Raw genomic sequence first — 18,038 nt, 5'->3', positions numbered from 1 at the left:
CAAAAAAGGCCTTGCATTATGCCGGAGGTGTTCCTTTAGCTCTTACAGTTATGGGGTCCTTGTTCTTCAATTGCAAAACCAAAGAAGACTGGGAAGACGAATTCAACAAATTGAAACTATTTTTCAGTGGAGATATCCAGAAAGTGTTGAGAATAAGTTATGATAGATTAGAAAAAAATGAGAAGGAGATATTTCTGGATATAGCATGTTTTTATAAGGGGTGGGTTGTGCGTAAGGTAAAACGAATGTTAGATGTTCGCGGATTCTTTGCGACAGGCGGAGTTAGAATTCTCATTGATATGTCTCTCATATCAATTGGTTCGGAATGGCAAACCATAGAGATGCATGATTCGCTACAAGAAATGGGAAGGAGAATTGTTCAAGAACAATGTATTAAAGATCCCGGTAAATGGAGTAGGTTGTTCAATGATGGGGATGTCTATCGTGTACTGAAGAGTAACACGGTAAGAGCTGCTAAATGCATTCAATTTTTTTATTTTCTTTTTTTTAGGAAAAAAATTTACAAACTTTAGATGATAACAGAACAAAGTAAAACTAGTAAAGAAGTCAGATTGTTAAAAGATGAATTTGATTGAATTTTTATTGTGTTAGGAAGTCTTTGGAATATGAACCAAATATCTTGGATGTTTGACTAGACTAAGACACTTGTACATCATTACCATCGGAAATACTCTTTTTCCAAATGTGCATTACATTTTAACATGTTTATATTCACATTTAAACTTTCTTCTTATTCTCAGGAAACTCCAAATGTTGAAGCCATATTTGCTAATTGTTTTGAGATTCAAAAGCGACCATTGGAACGTGCAGACTTCAAAAAGATGTCTAACCTAATAATGCTAATTGCGGTTGGTGGCTACCAATTCCCCGCTTCTCTAGACCTTCCCGATTCTCTTCGTTATCTTTACTGGTTGAAATATCCACTGGAATCTTTGCCGTCAAATTTTTGTCCGCAAAATCTAGTTGAGCTTCATATGCGATTTAGCAAAGTTGTGAAGCTTTGGAAAGAAGACGAGGTATATTATATTATATGCCTATTTTAATTCTTGTATAAAATCAAGTGTAGAAACTATATTAATTCTTTATATTTCTATTTGATTTGTTGCAGATACTTGTCAACTTACAAGTTATCGATCTGTCGTACTCTCAGTATCTAACTGAAGTTCCAAATCTCTCTGGGAGTCTGAAAATTGTGAAGATAGTTCTTTGTGGCTGTTCTAGTTTGGTTGAAGTTCCATCATATTTTCAACATCTTGACAAGCTTACTCATCTTGATCTTGGAAGCTGCTACAGTCTCAAGTATCTTCTAGAGGTGCCAGGAAATATTCAATATTTGGATTTACAATACAGTGGTATAAAGGAGTTGCCCAAATCAGTTTGGTCTAACGAAAATATTTCTTACTTGAATATAAGTAATTGCAAAGACCTTGAGAAACTTCCAAGCAACAGATGTAAGCTGAAAGTCTCTGGTAGTTTTAATCTAGGTGGCTGCACGTCTCTTGCCGAGTTTTTTGAGCTTCCCCAGGATATAAGTAAACTATCATTGGTTTATTGCAAAAGACTTGTGAGTCTACCAACCAACATTTGTAAGCTGAAACATCTCAAGGAACTCGATCTCTCTTGGTGCTCTGAACTTGAAAACTTCCTAGAGATCTTGGATCCAATGGAACATTTGGTGTCTCTTAGTTTGCAAGGGACAGCTGTCGAAATGCTTCCTTCGTCTATTGAAAATCTAATTAGGCTTGAAATTTTAGACCTTAGTGGCTGCAAGCACCTTAAGGATGTCCCTAATGTTCTCGTTTGCTCAACCTCATTGCAAGAATTAAATCTGAGTGGAACCAAGGTTAGGAGCATACCAGCAAGCATCAAACAAGCTTCTCATTTGTCTATACTCAACTTAGTTGGCTGCAAGCGGCTTCAATCTTTACCAGAGCTCCCAGTGCTGTGTAATGTTGAAGCTCAAGGCTGCATGTTGCTGAAGACAGTGTCAAGTTCAAGGACAACACTCACACAAGGTTGGGTTAAACATTATCATTTTTCCAGAGATTTTACTAATTGCCCAAAATTGGATAATAATGCAAGGAGCAACATAATGGAAGAAGCACATATTAGAATTATGCGAGAGGCAACTAGTGCTCCATCAAAGGACACTCCTTGGCCTCAAATTAATGTTGTATGTCCGGGAAAAGAAATTTCAAATTGGTTCAGCTATCAAAGTGAGGGATCTTCAGTGAACATCAAGCTTCGTCCAGATTGGTTTCAAACAGGTTTATTTGGTTTTGCTCTGTCTGCGGTTGTTTCTGGGGTTTCAAAGCAGCATTGTTCCTTGACTGTAAATGCTAATTTCATTGGCAAATTCAAGGGTGAAAGCCATAAACTGTTCACTTCTGAAATCTATATCAAAAGCAGCGGCTGGAACTACTGTTACGACCAACATCACGTGTATGTGTGGAATGAGGCCTTTAGAAGTGAAGAGGAGGAAGAAGAATGCTCCCCTGATAGTGAAGAGGAAGAAGAATGCTCCCCTGATGTTGAGGCCTCTGTCGACTTCTGCTTGGAGGATGAAGACGACCAACCCATTTCCGATATGAAGGTGGAAAGTTGTGGTATATGCCTGTTTTATGCCGAAGATGCTAAGAAATTCAAATTTGATCATGTCTTCATGTTGAGGGAACCAAAAGTAGAAGAAGAAACAAGACAAGATGACGATTCAAAAGGTGGTCAATTCCCTCAAATAGAAGAAGAAACAAGAGAAGATGACAATTCAAAAGGTCGTCAATCAAGAGATGAGCCTGAAGCCAGTGGATCAAGTGATGAGTCTGAAGCAAATGAAAGTGATGAACATGGGTCTGAAGCCAGTGGAACTTATTATGATTCGGACTTTTAATCCAACAATCCTAAGCATCATCATCCAATAGAATTAGGAAAAACTTAATGAGAAATTTGTACTTTGAGAGCTCACTTGTCTGTCCAAGAAATAAGACAACAAATAGGCAAGGCTTTTATTATTTTGGTATCATTAAAGCGCAAGTTATGGACAAGTGTGTGATATCCTATTTGTTATCATTAAAACTTGATTTGCAAGTCCAGCGGCATCTTGAAATTTACCTTTATATCATAAACATAGACATTAATTAACGCATCACGTCAGGGCAAAGTAAAAATCTCACGACCAAGCGTGGTAATTTGAACATTTGACACTACAAAAATATGTGATTGTTTGATGGCTGAACTGCAATGAGCAAAAAATATGAATGGCCTGATTGGACTAACACTGGCAAAACTCAGTGTTCTTGTTTGAACCAAACAAAGATCAGCGAAACAAATTTTATTAGAGAGGGTAAAATATTACAGCAAATTAAGGTTGAAACAAGAAAGGCACAGACCCAATTGAATAATACAATCATCAAATTTGTAATAATGATAAAACTATAAGGGTCTTCATTTCAATAGGACTAGGGACATTCCAAAATTAAGGAGAAAAATTATATGTCGCACTACAAGATAAGGGAAAAAAAGAATGAAGAAAAAGCGAGATGCATACACAAAGAAATGAAATACAAAAGATACTGTTGAGCAAAAAAAAAAATAATAATAAATAAAAGGAGGTTAACTCCTCGAAATAGGCACAACAATTTCTTTTGTTCCTTGTGGTACAGTAGATCAATACTCATTGCTTCCTTCCATACAAGTATTGTTGAAACAAAAAATAACATACAAATAAAGATAAATGAAAGAAAGGTTGTACATCAAAACCAAAGAAACAAAAAGAGTCATACTGTTTTGTACGAAGACATCAGGCAAGCCTTCAAAAGCAAGGGGTCACCACCAAAAGACACCTGCAACAAATCAAGAACAAAAAAAATATATAAAGTTGCAGAATATTCATTCAAAACCAAAACAAAATGAAAAAAATATGAAGCTTTACTGACCGTTCTGTTCTTCTCTCCAAAAAAATAACGAACAACAAAAATGGTACAGGAGAAGCTTGTCCAGAAGAACTGATTGAAATAAATTCAAAGAGGGTTTTGGGAGAATGCTAAAATAGGGGAATTTGAATTCCCTTCCCTATTAACTAGCATGAAGATAAACCCCTATACAAAAAAAAATAAAAAGAGAAGAAGTTTGCGGCAAACAAACTCCTCAAAAGAAAATAGGAGTGCTGCCCACGTGGAAAAGTTTAGACTTGGGAATCCAAGTCCACAAGGAAACAGGAACCAAAGATAAAATAAAATAAAAAAGAGAAGAAAACACGTTTCTTCCTACAAAAGGGGAGAGAACGTGGAGCAAAACTCCCATCTTCTGCAAAACGTGGAAGGTTTTCTGTAAGACATGGGAGGTTACACAGTTAGCGGGAGAGGGTGGAGAAAAATAGGGCCTCTATCTCCCCCACGTAAAAGCTCCAGAGGCTTCCTATGATGCCTATAAATAGGCATCAGTCGCGGAGAAAGGAAGAATAAAAAGGAAGAAGACCTTGCAGAAATTAGGAGAGAAATTGAGAGATCTCGCCAGAGAAGAAGAACGAAGGAGGAGAGCAAAGCGAAAAAAGAAGGAAAAAAGGAGACACGGCAAAGGAAAGGACCAAAACATTTAAAGGTACATATCTATCTTTCTAGATTTCTTTGTTTGGTTTCTCTCAGTTCTACAGGAAAAGAAAATGAAGCAATTGGCTTCGCTCTCCATCACGGCGATTTCAAACTAGAGAATAAAGCCGTAGGCCTCTGTCACCTTCCTTTCTCCATCAGTGAAGACACTTGTAGCACCGTCACGGACGTCAAATGAAAGCCCAAAAGGATGTTGCAGCCATGTCGTGACCTCTCTACCCATCAAGTTCGTTTATGCTGAGTAGTAGTCCGTGACGTTGTAGTTAATCCCATGAATTTCTTCGGGGTGGTCTAAACCACCCCGTGAAGTTCCAATTAAATTTAAGTGATCTGCAACCGCCACACCAACACCTCTAAAGCACTACAACTTTTCTAAGCTGCTTAAACGTGCCAAGGAAAATATGGCATCAAGGCTGACGATGGTAGCAGCACCATTGTGATCAAGCCCCTAGAGTTGCAGAGCCTCGAAGGCAGCCACAGGATCCTATTTGGAAAAGCCACAAGATCCTATTTTGGAAAAGAAGTCACACCAAAAAAAGAGAAGGATGCTTCCATCAAAAAAAAAAAAAAACAACAAAGAAACCCGTCGCAGCCGTCGAGTGAAGAAGAAAAAAAGAAAAAAAGGTTGCTGACGATGAGAGGAAAGGGTAGCAAAGTTCCATTCGAACTTGGAAAGTTTAATTCACAAAAAAGGGGAGAATAAGGCTTGCTATCGACTTCCTTAGAGAAGACATTCTCGTGAAAGACAAAAGGGGAAGGCCATGGGATCCTAACCTTTCTCAAGATTTATTGGGCAAGGCATTACAAAAGAAGGAAATGTTGCTGCCGCTTCATCCTTCGAAAAATGTTCCAGGAAAAAGAAGATAGTTTTATTCATCATGTAAAGTGTTGCAGCAAGCTTCTAGGTGGAAAAGTCAAAAGAAAAAAGATGTTTTCCTACTATTAGAAAAGTCCTAACAAAGGTACACTTACAATAATGAGGCTATTGGCTCTACAAAGAAACAAGACAAAAATATGGGCAAGTGTGCTGGGGGGAAATCAAAGCTCCCTAATCCTTTCACGTGATGAAGAGCAAAACAAGTTGGGAATCCATGCAGGTGGTTCTCTAGAAAAAGGGACAAGTTTGCTACAGAACAAAAATTTGCCAAAGAACAATTGATATAGGATTTGAACCCCACCAAAGGAAAGTTGCGGCAAAGAGAAGAAAAAATAAAAAGAAGGGGTGGATAAAGCTTCATGAAAATCACGAACCCACGTGGGAAGTTGTGAAAACTTAAAAGCATGAAAAAAGTAAAGCTTGTTTTGTGAAGGTTTGAAAATTCAAAGTAGGTTCAAAAGAAAAGTATGCATCTCACGTGGGGAAGAAGTGTGGTTATTGAAATGGGAAGTTAAATTATTGAAATTGGAAGACAAGTCCTATTGGAACTTGAAAAGCTTCGAAGCCACATCAAAATTCAAATGGCATGAAGCCACACCAAATCCAAACAAAGTAACAAATTTTTAATGAACTACGCCGGTTTGATTCCGTTAAGGATACGTAGGCAGTCTGATATCAAAGTTTTTAGACGCAACCGTGAAGCTGAAACGAATCCCTGGTTTATATAAACTAAATTCATTCCTGCTATTTTGATCAAGTAATTCTACAAAGAGTAAGAGAGATCTTCAAACACGAATTATTAGACTTTCAATTAATACATGTTGCTCATGCAATAAAGCCGAAGAAAAGTGGCCAATGGCACAAAGCCGAAGAAAAGTCTCAAATGGCATGAAGCTGTATCAAGTATCAAATGACACAAAGCTACAACAAGTCTCAAAAATCACGAAGTTACATATAGCTCCAAAAGCTTAAAGTCCTCGCCTGCATGAGCTAAAACTGCACAAGGCATCAGTTGCTCCTTGCCCGCATGAGCTAAAACTACATAAGGCATTAAACTCCAACTAATACATAACGAACTACGTCGGTTTGATTCCGTTAAGGATACGTAGGCAGTCTAATATCAAGTTTTAGACGCAACCGTGAAACCGAAACGAATCCCTGGTTTATATAAACTAAATTCACTCCTACTATCAAATACCAAAATGGCACGAAGCCGAAGAAAAGTTTCAAAGGGCACGAAGCCGTATCAAAGTCTCAAATGGCACAAAGCCGAAGAAAAGTCTCAAATGGCATGAAGCCATATCAAATTTTCAAAGGCTCCTCGCCCGCATGAGCTGAAACTGCATAAGGCATTATGCTCCTCGCCTGCATGAGTTGAAACTGCACAAGGCATCAAAACGCTCCAATGGCTTAAAGTCCTCGTCCGCACGAGCTGAAACTGCACAAGGCATCAAAACCCAAACACCATGAACTATGAGTGACTTGATCCCTCAAGAGGGTACGTAGGCAATCTAGGGTTCGGTTTGATTCCATTAAGGATACGTAGGCAGTCTAATATCAAGTTTTAGACGCAACCGTGAAACCGAAATGAATCCCTGGTTTATATAAACTAAATTCACTCCTGCTATCAAATACCAAAATGGCACGAAGCCGAAGAAAAGTTTCAAAGGGCACGAAGCCGTATCAAAGTCTCAAATGGCACAAAGCCGAAGAAAAGTCTCAAATGGCATGAAGCCATATCAAATTTTCAAATGCTCCTCGCCCGCATGAGCTGAAACTGCATAAGGCATTATGCTCCTCGCCCGAACGAGCTGAAACTGCACAAGGCATCAAAACCCAAACACCATGAACGAGTGACTTGATCCCTCAAGAGGGTACGTAGGCAATCTAGGGTTCGGCCTAGGTGCAGTCACAAAATCAAACAAACACCAAAATCCTCAAGTTACATTTTATTCAAATTGGAATCAAAGGGTATTTCTTTCCCAAAAGAAAGGTTCTAATTAATAGGCGCATAGCCTAGAATGGGTCGAACTCGAATTAATAAAACCCTCTTCGGAAAAAATGAACGAGGGTGAAATTGTGTCGAGTGAATTATTTGTTTACATATTATGTACAATTTTTTGTCAACAGATACATTACAAGTTTGATGGCTGATTTGCATTTTGACCCAAAAATATTCAATTTTCTGTCTAGCATCCAAAATTTCTTTCTCCAAGTCTTTGGCATATTTGTTATGATTTGACAACCATCAGGAAGTAACATGTGCACATAACTGTGCTGCTCAAGATGAAAAAATTGGGGAAACATCTATGTTCTAAGTACCTTTTTATCAGCTTCGATTGTTTCTTTGGACTTTGAGTTCAGTTAGTTAACCTCCTCTGTACTCGGTTGATTTACAAGATGTTTCTCCAATTCTGGTGCTCCGGGTTTCTGCAGATTGGCCTGCTGCTTTTCCCCAGCATGAGAAGGAGCAACTGGCTTCGGTGGTCTTCCTCCAGCTGGGTTTGCCATGTGCCAAGCATCCGGACCAGGCATCCGTTGCTGTTGTTGAAAGCCTTTTAAAGTGAAAAATAAGAAACTATTCTCCATCGAAGAAAGACATGGTTTCAAAAAATAAAAGTGATTTGTTTTATGGATGAATACCAGAAGCAGGTCTGAGGTCTCCAGGCTACATTGCCAGCATTGGAGTAATTATTTGCAGGTTGACAAATATTAGATAAATTAAACATAACATTGCTTGGTAGCATTGCTGGAAGAGGGCGTCCCTCCCTAAACTGCTCCATCAAAGATAATGTGACACAGTGACAAGTCTAAGGGCATTGTAAAACGCTGCCCGACCAAGGAAACCAGTCTGCCTCTGGTCTGCATGTGCCCATGTCTGCCAACAAATATAAGCAACCAATATAAACCAGAAAAGATCCAAACTTCTGTTACAAAAAGATACTGAGAAAGTGGATTCATATAATCAATATGTAACATAACATATGCCCCCGGTTAACATTTTATACGGAAATTCCTTCAGCAAAACAAGTATACAACTTCAAGAACCTATATGTCAATATGATCATGACCCAAGAACATTTCTCGTGTTTGCGACAATCCTAACCATTCCATAGTCATCTTCTGCTGCAGGTTTTCACTGCTACATAATTGTACAGTAAAAACCATCCTTGGTCAATCCTTGGGTCATATACCACATTTCAAACGGATACACCAGAAAGTAAATTAATGACCTGATAACATAACTTTCCCAACCTCACTAATTGTAGTATGAATCCTTCATCTACTTATTTTCTTCCATTTGAACATCAATTCCGCATTTATACTAACACGAAATAAAAATTTCAGCTTTGATCAGAGAATTAAGACATCCCGAACTCACATTACTACTTCAACTACAATTAGACTAAAAATTCAAAATCAATCTGATTCGGAACAAATTTCCACCAACATCAACTCCCGATCAACCACTAATATTACACAAATATAATCATACACACTACAATATACATCCAATTATACATATATACACAAGCATATACATATAGAGAGAGAGTACCCGTGCAAGGACCTGTTTGGGAAGACCGGAGCCCTGGAAGAAAGCGACGGCCTCATTGCGCCGCACGCTCAGGCTGCCGTACGCTTGAGGAGCGCCGGGAAGAATTAAAAAAACCACTAATTCGGAGGACCAAGATTTTGATGCCTTTAGAAAACGACGACGTACAGCGGGGATTTGGTTGCCTTTCTTCTCCGATTCGGAGGAAAATCAGTGATTCAAAAGACGACTAAGACACTGTACATGCCAATAGTTTGAGGTAGCAAAACGACCGTCGTTAATCGATTTTTCCTTTTAATTTTTTTTGTGACTGAAATGGTACTGTATTTGTTGTGATTTTTCCTTTTAATATTAGAAATCAAGTTTATGTTTTCGATTTGTCAACTTGTACAAAGTGGGGAAACAAAAAGTGCACTTAGAGAAGTTTTTTATCCTAATTTCGGACGTCCAACCTTTTCGGAAGCGTCTAACACTTATGCCCAATCATTCAAGATAACGCTTGTTTGAATCTAATAACAAATGTTTCCTTTATGAACATCATACGACATCCTAAATTTCTAATCTCATCTTCTTCCCAAATAAAAGAGGAAAATTGGATTTTGGAGCACCAAATCAGGGCCAGAGGACTATCGGTTGAACTTATGATTCCTGAAATAAGCACGGTTTTAGGGTTCCGACCAAAAAAATCAGTTTTGGGATACAACAGTCTAGTGACAATTCCATGCCTTCCTATTTAACTTTTAATAGTTCAAAAACAGTGAAAAAAAAAAAACATGTACAAGAGGCCAAATTTGGATACTTATCCATAAATGTTTAAACAAGAGTTGAATTCTTACAATTACAAGGAAGTAGTACTAAGTTTCGGATCAAAAACCAAAGAACCGGAATAACTAATGTAATAAGTAAACATTGACACATAATGTAATGCATTCTTAACTAGAGCTACAACCTTGTCTAGCTTCCATTATTTTGTAATTGTATAAGTTGATTTGGCGTATGTCGCTGGCTACTCTGCATTGAAGCGTGCAACTCTGTTGTGGGAGCTTCTTCTATTCTCAATTTTAGCAAATGTCTCAATCACTATGATGAATTTCTTGAATTTTATTAAGTAATTTATGTGCTCTTTAACTATTTTTGGTATGAATAGTCACACCTTCTTATTTGCAAATGTTAAGGACAATTGTTCACGTGCATTTTATTAGTAAGTTTTTAACACAGAGATTGAAGTTGAGCATGAATCCTGTGGCATGTGTGATGGAATGGATTTTTCATGGAAAAGAGTTTCCAAGGGAAGCCAAGATAACTGTGGGCCTATGGCAAATGGTAGGAGCGAGCATGTTTAATAGTGACTGAGCAAAATTTTTTGGATTGTGATATTTACCCATCTTTAATTACTTATCCAACATTCTTTTTACTTTTTAACATTTTATTAATTTTCTAACATTTGATATTCCATATATGTCTTTTCTACATTTTTACCTTTGGAATTTTAGAATAATTTTATTATTTTGTTTTACACTTTTATTTAAAAACACTCCACCATATATACCCTTATGCAACTGTTAAGTTCTACTGCTAGAAAGATCCCAGAACAAGTATAAAACACCTATTATAAAATATAAAAAAATATGAAGTGTCAACAATAAGTAAAAATAAAATGATTACCTAATGATATAACATATATGCATAAATTACATGAATTGTACAAAATACTACTCAGCAACCCAATCCCCATAATAGCAGCCTCATACCCCAAAAAATATTTCAGATATCATTATAAGCTTTTACATCCTGCTTGCACTATGTTTGGCCTTAATCTTGTGTTCAAAAGGAGATGTCAATGTTACCAAAAGGATTGAATCAACCCATGCACTCCAACCTACAAGAAAATGAAAACATGTCAACAAAAGGAAAGAAAATTACAAACTTGATTAGTATTTTTTTTTTTTTGAGGAATACTTGATTAGTATTTTTGTAAGGTAAAATCAATAAAAATATGTGTGTCTTCATGTGTTCTTTACACATCTAAGCTATTATTAACAAAAAGTTTTTTTGACAAATCATTATGCTTCTCACACCTATAAACAATGAACATTAAGCTACGTATGTTTAAATAATCATAACCATAGTAGACAATATTAAATGATAAATCAATAAATAATGATGTACATGTCGAGCACGTTTTTTAGCCTTCTCCACTATTTCAAACTTGGGGTATTTGTCGATTTCTCTCCTTAACTTGTAAGGATTTATCAACTTCCCGCCTAAACTTTAATTTTAGTTGATTACCCCCTAAACTTGTAAAATTAGTCAATTTACCCACTGACATTAGATTTGCCAATTTTCCCTCCAATTTCCATCCAACTCGGTCACATGCATGCACATACGAATTGTTTGAGAATAAAAAAGTAATTTTATCCCTTTGCACCTGACACACCCCAACCTAAATCGAGGCAAGATGGCCGTCACATGAGGGTGACGTAGCCATGTGCATAGTGCGGAAGCAATAAAGATATAAGGAAATGTGAATATACAAAAAACCAAATCAACTAGAGTAGTAGATAAGATGAGGTGCAAGTGCGAGATTAAGAGTGAAATACACAATCAGAGCATAAATAACCTAACTGCAGTCCGACTGGACAAGTACTAATTATACAACACCCAAGGTGATCCTACATTTGTGATGTTCTGTCAGAACCACCGTCGAAATCCCTGTGAGCCACCAAAGCACTTCTACTTAAAACCTGGAGGGGCGCAAAACAGAAAGTGTGAGTGGGCAAAAACAAAGCTTTTCAAAATCATTTCATTTCTCAAAAGTTCTAACCCATCGTCGTAAAACCTGTATAATTTCCCAGAAAAATATAATATAAGCTATATCAGAATCATGCTCAAGATGAAAATCCATAGAAATATACCATGCCAAAGTATCTCAATGAAATGCCATAAGTAATCCAGTTAAAATATATCAATGCCAGATATCATATCAGCTGAATCCACCCAACTTGACCTGCACGGCTGAGTCTATAGCTCATAACCAATCTCAATCATATCAAATCCTGCACACGAGTTTGAACCACCTAAAGTGGTTTGTACGACAAGACTAGGTGTAAAATAAATATGCTCTAGTGTTACGATCACGTGAAAGCTATGTAAATGATCGCGGGTCACCTACGAGTCGGAACCACCTAAGGTGGTATGTACAACAAGCATATGCACCTAACTTGGATCCAAGTCAGCATATGGTGCGGGAGGTAAACATCACGTGAAGGACTGTGCCCTAACTCTGGGCGGGAGCACTAACACCGGGGTGCTGGTTTATGAGCTCTCAATGCATCACATCATATCTCGCATAACTAAAGCAATCTCATATCTTTAATTTATGAACTTACCTGACACTTACCTGTGCGTCTGCAGCACCAATCATAAATATATGCAACTACTAATGCATAAATAAAATAGGTAGATACTTTGCATGGCATTTTAAAACGTATAATCATTCGATTTCATTTTCTGGGAAAAATTTCAAGTATATAGGTATATACGGAAAACCAAAAACCCATTCACTGGTATGTCGAAGGGTCGTAGCCCTCAAGCCTCGATTGATGGCGCTCGTCCTCTAGATAGGTCTCACCTATATGCGAAATAACTAAATAAATGTTAATTAAAGCACATAACCAAAACTAACTAATAACTTCTCATACAATGTTCAAATGGGGTATTTGAATATACCACCAAAACCTACTCAACCTCAGGAACATCCCCATAATTTTAGAAAAATTTTCCGACCACCCACGCGCCGGCCAAGGCACGGCCAGATGCGCCCCCACGCGAGGCCAAACCCTAACTGAAACTTAACTGCCCTTAGGAATATTCCGTTAAACCCTAACAGAAATTAACAGCGTTACCTGACGCCGTTAGAATATTCCGTCAGACTTGACGAAATATTCTCCTTCATCTTCCTTGGTTCGCCGGAGACCGTCGCCGGCGCCGCTGCGATCGCCGGTTTCTGGAAAAAACTTTAAAACTTCATTTCTCACTCATTTTTGCACCAAAACTCATGAAATTTGTCTCAAAATGAAGCTTAGAGTGAGTAGAACACATTCTTACCACTTTCAAGCCTTGAAATTCACAGAATCTCACCGGAGAAACCTCGATAATCCGGCCAAAATTGAAACTTGTCAAACTAAGCTTTCTGACGTCCAAAACACTCCAACTTTCTTCCCTGAGCTTCGTGAAGATGTTTTAAGGCTTCCTATGACCTTAAAACTCGCTAAAAATTCCACGATCACGACTGCATGAACAATGCTCCAAAACTAGGTTCTCTGGTTCTTGGGAAAATGAGGTCTTCACGTCTAACCACCACCACCATTCAACTCCTAAGCTTGCAAAGAACACAAAACGAACCTTCAAAGCCTCGATCCGTGATTAGTGAGCTAGGTTCGAAGTGGTCCGTACTGTTGTACGGAAAATGGATGGAAGCCGAGAAAGAAGGAGAGAGAGTCAACGTTTGGGTGTATGTGTGGTCCGGATTGGTCCCCAACCAAAAACAAGAAAATAACTTAAGTTCCAAACACTTAGGTATAAAAGAAATGGATCAAAATCCTAAGCTTAGACCTCACAACACCACAAAACGTTCAAGGGCAATTTAGACATTTCACCATTGATAAAAATAATTCGGGACGGGCTGTGACAACACCCAAGTTTCCAAAACGAAATCAACGATTTTTACGATAATTAGTTTTACACGGCATATGTTTTATATTTCATGGCCTAGGATGACTCAAACTGATGTTCAGAGGTACACCAATATTTTTGTGAAAGTTGACACAGACAGAGGTGGGAAAATCACTGGTGATCAAGCCCGCGACCTATTTCTGAAAGGGGACTACCAAGTGGCAGTACTATTGTCTTTGTATTCATATTTTGGCTTGTGTTTTACAGGCACAGGTGCCATGTGGTTACTGAAGCTCTTTTCTTTTGTTTGTTTCTCTTCTATGTTAGCCGGAGTTAAAGTTGTATATTTTTCCTCTTCTGGGTGGTGGGTGATTGACAATGTTTAGTTGATGGCATTTAGCTTGAATTCATGAACATAACGGACTAGATCAAGCATTTTTCTGGAAGATGCTTTGCTGCTGGATGTTCATTCTTTGCATGATGTGTTCGTATTTTGATGTAAAAACTTACATATGCCATAGATATTTTGTAGATATGAACTTTTATTTGTAAATGGGAGTAATTTCTTGTTAGCCAATTGACATACAAACACCCATAAATATTATTCACTTGAATCATGTCTGAATGTGCAGTCTAGATTGATAGAATGACTACCCATCATGCCACATTATCTTTGATGGATCGGTTTAAGGAGGGACGCTCTCTTCCAGCAGTGCTACCAAGCAGTGTTATGTTTGATTTATCCAATATTTTTCAACCTGCAAATAATTACTCCAATGCTGGCCACCAAAGCCAGTTGCTCTTCCTCATGCTGAGGAAAAACAGCAGGCCATTGAGCAGAAACCCAGAGTACCAGAATTGGAGAAACATCATGTAAATCAACTGAGTACAAATGAGGTTAACTCAGTGAACTCAAGTTCAAAGAAGCAACCGAAGTTGACAAAAGGGTACTTAGAACTTTAATGTTTCCCTAATTTTCCCATTCTTATGCAGCAAAATTATGTGTGCATGTTACTTCTAGATAAGTGTCATATCGTAACTGTTGGATTTGTGGCCAAATTCCATTAGGCCTTTAATTGATCTCACCAGCCCATTAAATGGGCCTTTTATTTAGCCCACATGTGAAAGCATGTGGCTAGGGTTCTCCAACTGAAGGCTAGATCAAATGACTCATGGGCCCCACAGGACCAAAAGGGATGAATCCGGCCAATCGGCTGGCCCTCCCCAGCCAACCAGCCTCGGGCCGGCCCAAAATTCAAACTCCAACGGTTAGTTGACGTCAGTAGCTGTTGGATTTGATTTTTTTTTTTTTGGACAATTTTTTTCCTATAAATATGTAAACCATTCCTACACCATTTCTCATATTCTTACCTCAAATAATCTTACCTCAAATTTTCACCATTCTTACCTTAATTCTTCACATTTTCACCATAATTTTCCTTCAAATAATCTTTCCTTCAAATAATTTTTCCTCTTCCAATAATTTTAACCACTCTTACCTCTTTCAATAATTTTCAAATGGCCACATTTGCAATGAAAGGAAAGGCTTGGACCCGAAAAGAAGATGAAGCTCTTTGCAAGGCTTATAGATGGGTCTCTGAAGATTGTGTCAAGGGGAGTTCTCAAACAAGTGAAGGTGTTTGGACTCATACGTCCAAAAAATACTACGAGTTCTACGAAGGCACCACTCCACCGAATCCTCGAAACCACGAGAGTTGTTCTTCAAGATGAAAAAAAAAATCTTCAACCAAGTTTGAATAAATGGCATCAAGCAGTGCTTGTGGCCGAAAGTAGACATGAAAGCGGAGCCAATTACTACGACGAAATAAGTGTTTTCATAAATTAATTTCACAAGTTAATATTAATTTCATGCCAACGGGTAAACGGTCATGCGGTATGAATATAAACGGTTATGGGTAAATAATCGCGGTTACCCGCCCGCCTTAACCGTTGCCCATCCCTAATTATAAGTTAGGGGTTTTAGATTGTGTTTTCTTTCTGTGTTGTTTTGTTTCTGCCGTTTCTTTTCCTCATTGCCTCTGGAGAAACAAAGTTACAGGTTTGTTTTCAATTTCTTATTTACATGTTATCATATTCAATGGCAAATTGGTTTCTTTTATTTCAACTTTAATTTCAAAAATGGATTTTATTTACGTATTTTGTCTTCAACTCTATCGCTTCCATGCTAATTAAGGTAGCTTAATAAGTTTTGCAACAGAAACAACTAAAAACCAAGTTGGCCTGCAGGGTTATCTTTTTGTGTATTATATCGATAATTCTAGGACTTATAACTTGATGCTCTGAGCATCTTCTCCTACTAATAATAGTGGCACCTTAATTTGATCAACCAAATTTGGTGAAGCACCACACAAATAGAAACCCATGCATACAGAGCCAACTGCACTGAAGCATGAATTGAAAAAATTAATGTACATGATTATTATTCCACTACTTAATTTGTTCCAAGTCACCACAAATTTCTCTGCATTATGGTTGTTAGGTTGCAAGATAAATTTCCAAAGTTCTACTAGCTTAGTTACAAATTATTTTTCAGAAATCAAACTTTGCAAAATTTCTATGCATGTTTTGAAATTGGTTGTAGGTAATAATTGATACACCAGAAATATAGTTAGAATGATATTATTGTAATTGAGTTATATGGCTATATAAGGGATTGTATAACTATCATTTCCTTAAGTTTATTTGTATACATTTTCTCTAATCAATCAATACAATCTCTTTTGTTTCTCTCTACCAATTCTTTCTCTTCCTCTGTAACAGTTCTTTATCTTTTGCTATGTAGTTAATATGGTATTAGAGCCACCAGGCTCACGCAATGAATTCTGCTGGTTTCACTTCTTAATAGTTTACATTTTTTATTTTTTTTTCCTAGTTTAGTTTCTCTTCAAATTTCCATTAAATTTTTTGTGCTTCCCCGAGCTTGGGTTGATTTTTCTGCGGTTGTTGGGATCGCAACGATGAACTTCCTCTGGGGGAACGAACAACCAGGTTCAGGTTCTTGGACGCTGATTTCTGGGACTTCCCCGCCGATATCATCACAGGGGAAGCAATGTGTTTCGGGCCAGGCGAAAAATTGGGGTTCATATTCTCGGTGCATCTTGATTTCTTGTGCTTCTTGGATCGAGACATGTGTTGGTCTTTCGCAGGAGTCACCACTCTGGCGTTCTTGCTGAAAAAATCCATCAAACTATGACCGGAAAAGAGAGAAGATTCGCCGGAAACAACTGGCTTGGTGGGTTTAGAGAAGAAAATCAAGGTTTGGTGTTTATGGAAGTGAAAAAAATGGTGATTGTGGAATCAAGCTTTGAGAATCGGAGGTCGAGATTTTTGAATTGCTTGACACTTGTGATGGCTGCTGAAGTTTCTTTGATTTTCTCTCATAATGGTTGTGTGGGAGTTTCAAGCAACTTCTTGGATCCAGTGGAATATCTTCATCTCATTCAGATTTGGTGTTTTGTCAGAATTGGGGTTTTCTTCAGGCTGTTTCTCCAAAATCCTATGCTTTTTATTCGCTGCAGTCAAGGTGTTTGAAGAAATGTCCAGCTCAAAAGTTTTATGTGGAGGTTAAGTTTCTCAGTTACTTGCTTTGATTCTTTTAGTATTGCGTAAATCAATTAGTTTGTTGTTATGGGCAAGAAGCCATTTAAGTTGAGATGTTGAGATTGAAAAGCATGAAATCATCTTTCTAGTGCGTCTTTTCTGGGTTCTTCAAGTTGTTTCTGATATTTGGGTTCAAGATTCTTCATTGCTTCAAGATCAGTGTTTGTCATGAACTTCATTTGGTTTGCTGGATTTTCAAACCATGAACTGTTCAATTTTTATAGTGTCCAATTCTGTCTCTCTGCCTCACTGAAATTCTACTGTTTCTTTATTGTATTTGAATTGTTCAGAAGCTTATAACAGCCTATAATGTTGATTTCTTGGAGCGTCATTCTCCTTGGTTAATTTTGGTATCTGGGAAGATTTAGGAAGCTATCTTGGAGTGTCATTCTCCTTGGTTGATTTGGTTTCTTGGAGTGTCATTCTCCTTGGTTGATTTGGTGTCAGTCTCTGTAAAGATTTAGGAGGGGTAATTTGCATATACAGTGACTGTGTTACTATGGCTTCTCTGTTCACAGTCGAAAATCTGTTGGGACTACGGTTTAGCTTCAGCAGTAGTAAAATGCAGAGAATTACTTGTTGCATTTGTTCCAGCAAGCTTGTTGTCAGGTTAATCCAAAGTTGGTGTAGTTAAAAGTGCTACAATGTTGGATCGTCAACTTTATTCGAAATGGTTTGAATTCGG

At 37.7% G+C, this 18,038-nt stretch overlaps 1 protein-coding gene and 1 pseudogene across 18 annotated transcripts in view; both read left to right on the top strand.

The window, feature by feature from the left end:
• The window catches only part of LOC126621361 (disease resistance protein RPV1-like), a 193,196-nt gene that overhangs the window by 10,584 nt on the left and 164,574 nt on the right, over positions 1-18,038 (top strand). The window lies entirely within an intron of this gene.
• LOC126621359 (disease resistance protein RPV1-like) overlaps positions 1-18,038 on the top strand; it is a 249,955-nt pseudogene that overhangs the window by 96,508 nt on the left and 135,409 nt on the right.

Source organism: Malus sylvestris, chromosome 5, assembly GCF_916048215.2.
Source record: "Malus sylvestris chromosome 5, drMalSylv7.2, whole genome shotgun sequence".
In the NCBI taxonomy this organism is placed as follows: Eukaryota; Viridiplantae; Streptophyta; class Magnoliopsida; order Rosales; family Rosaceae; genus Malus; species Malus sylvestris.
This window is presented reverse-complemented; position numbering and strand designations above follow the sequence as displayed.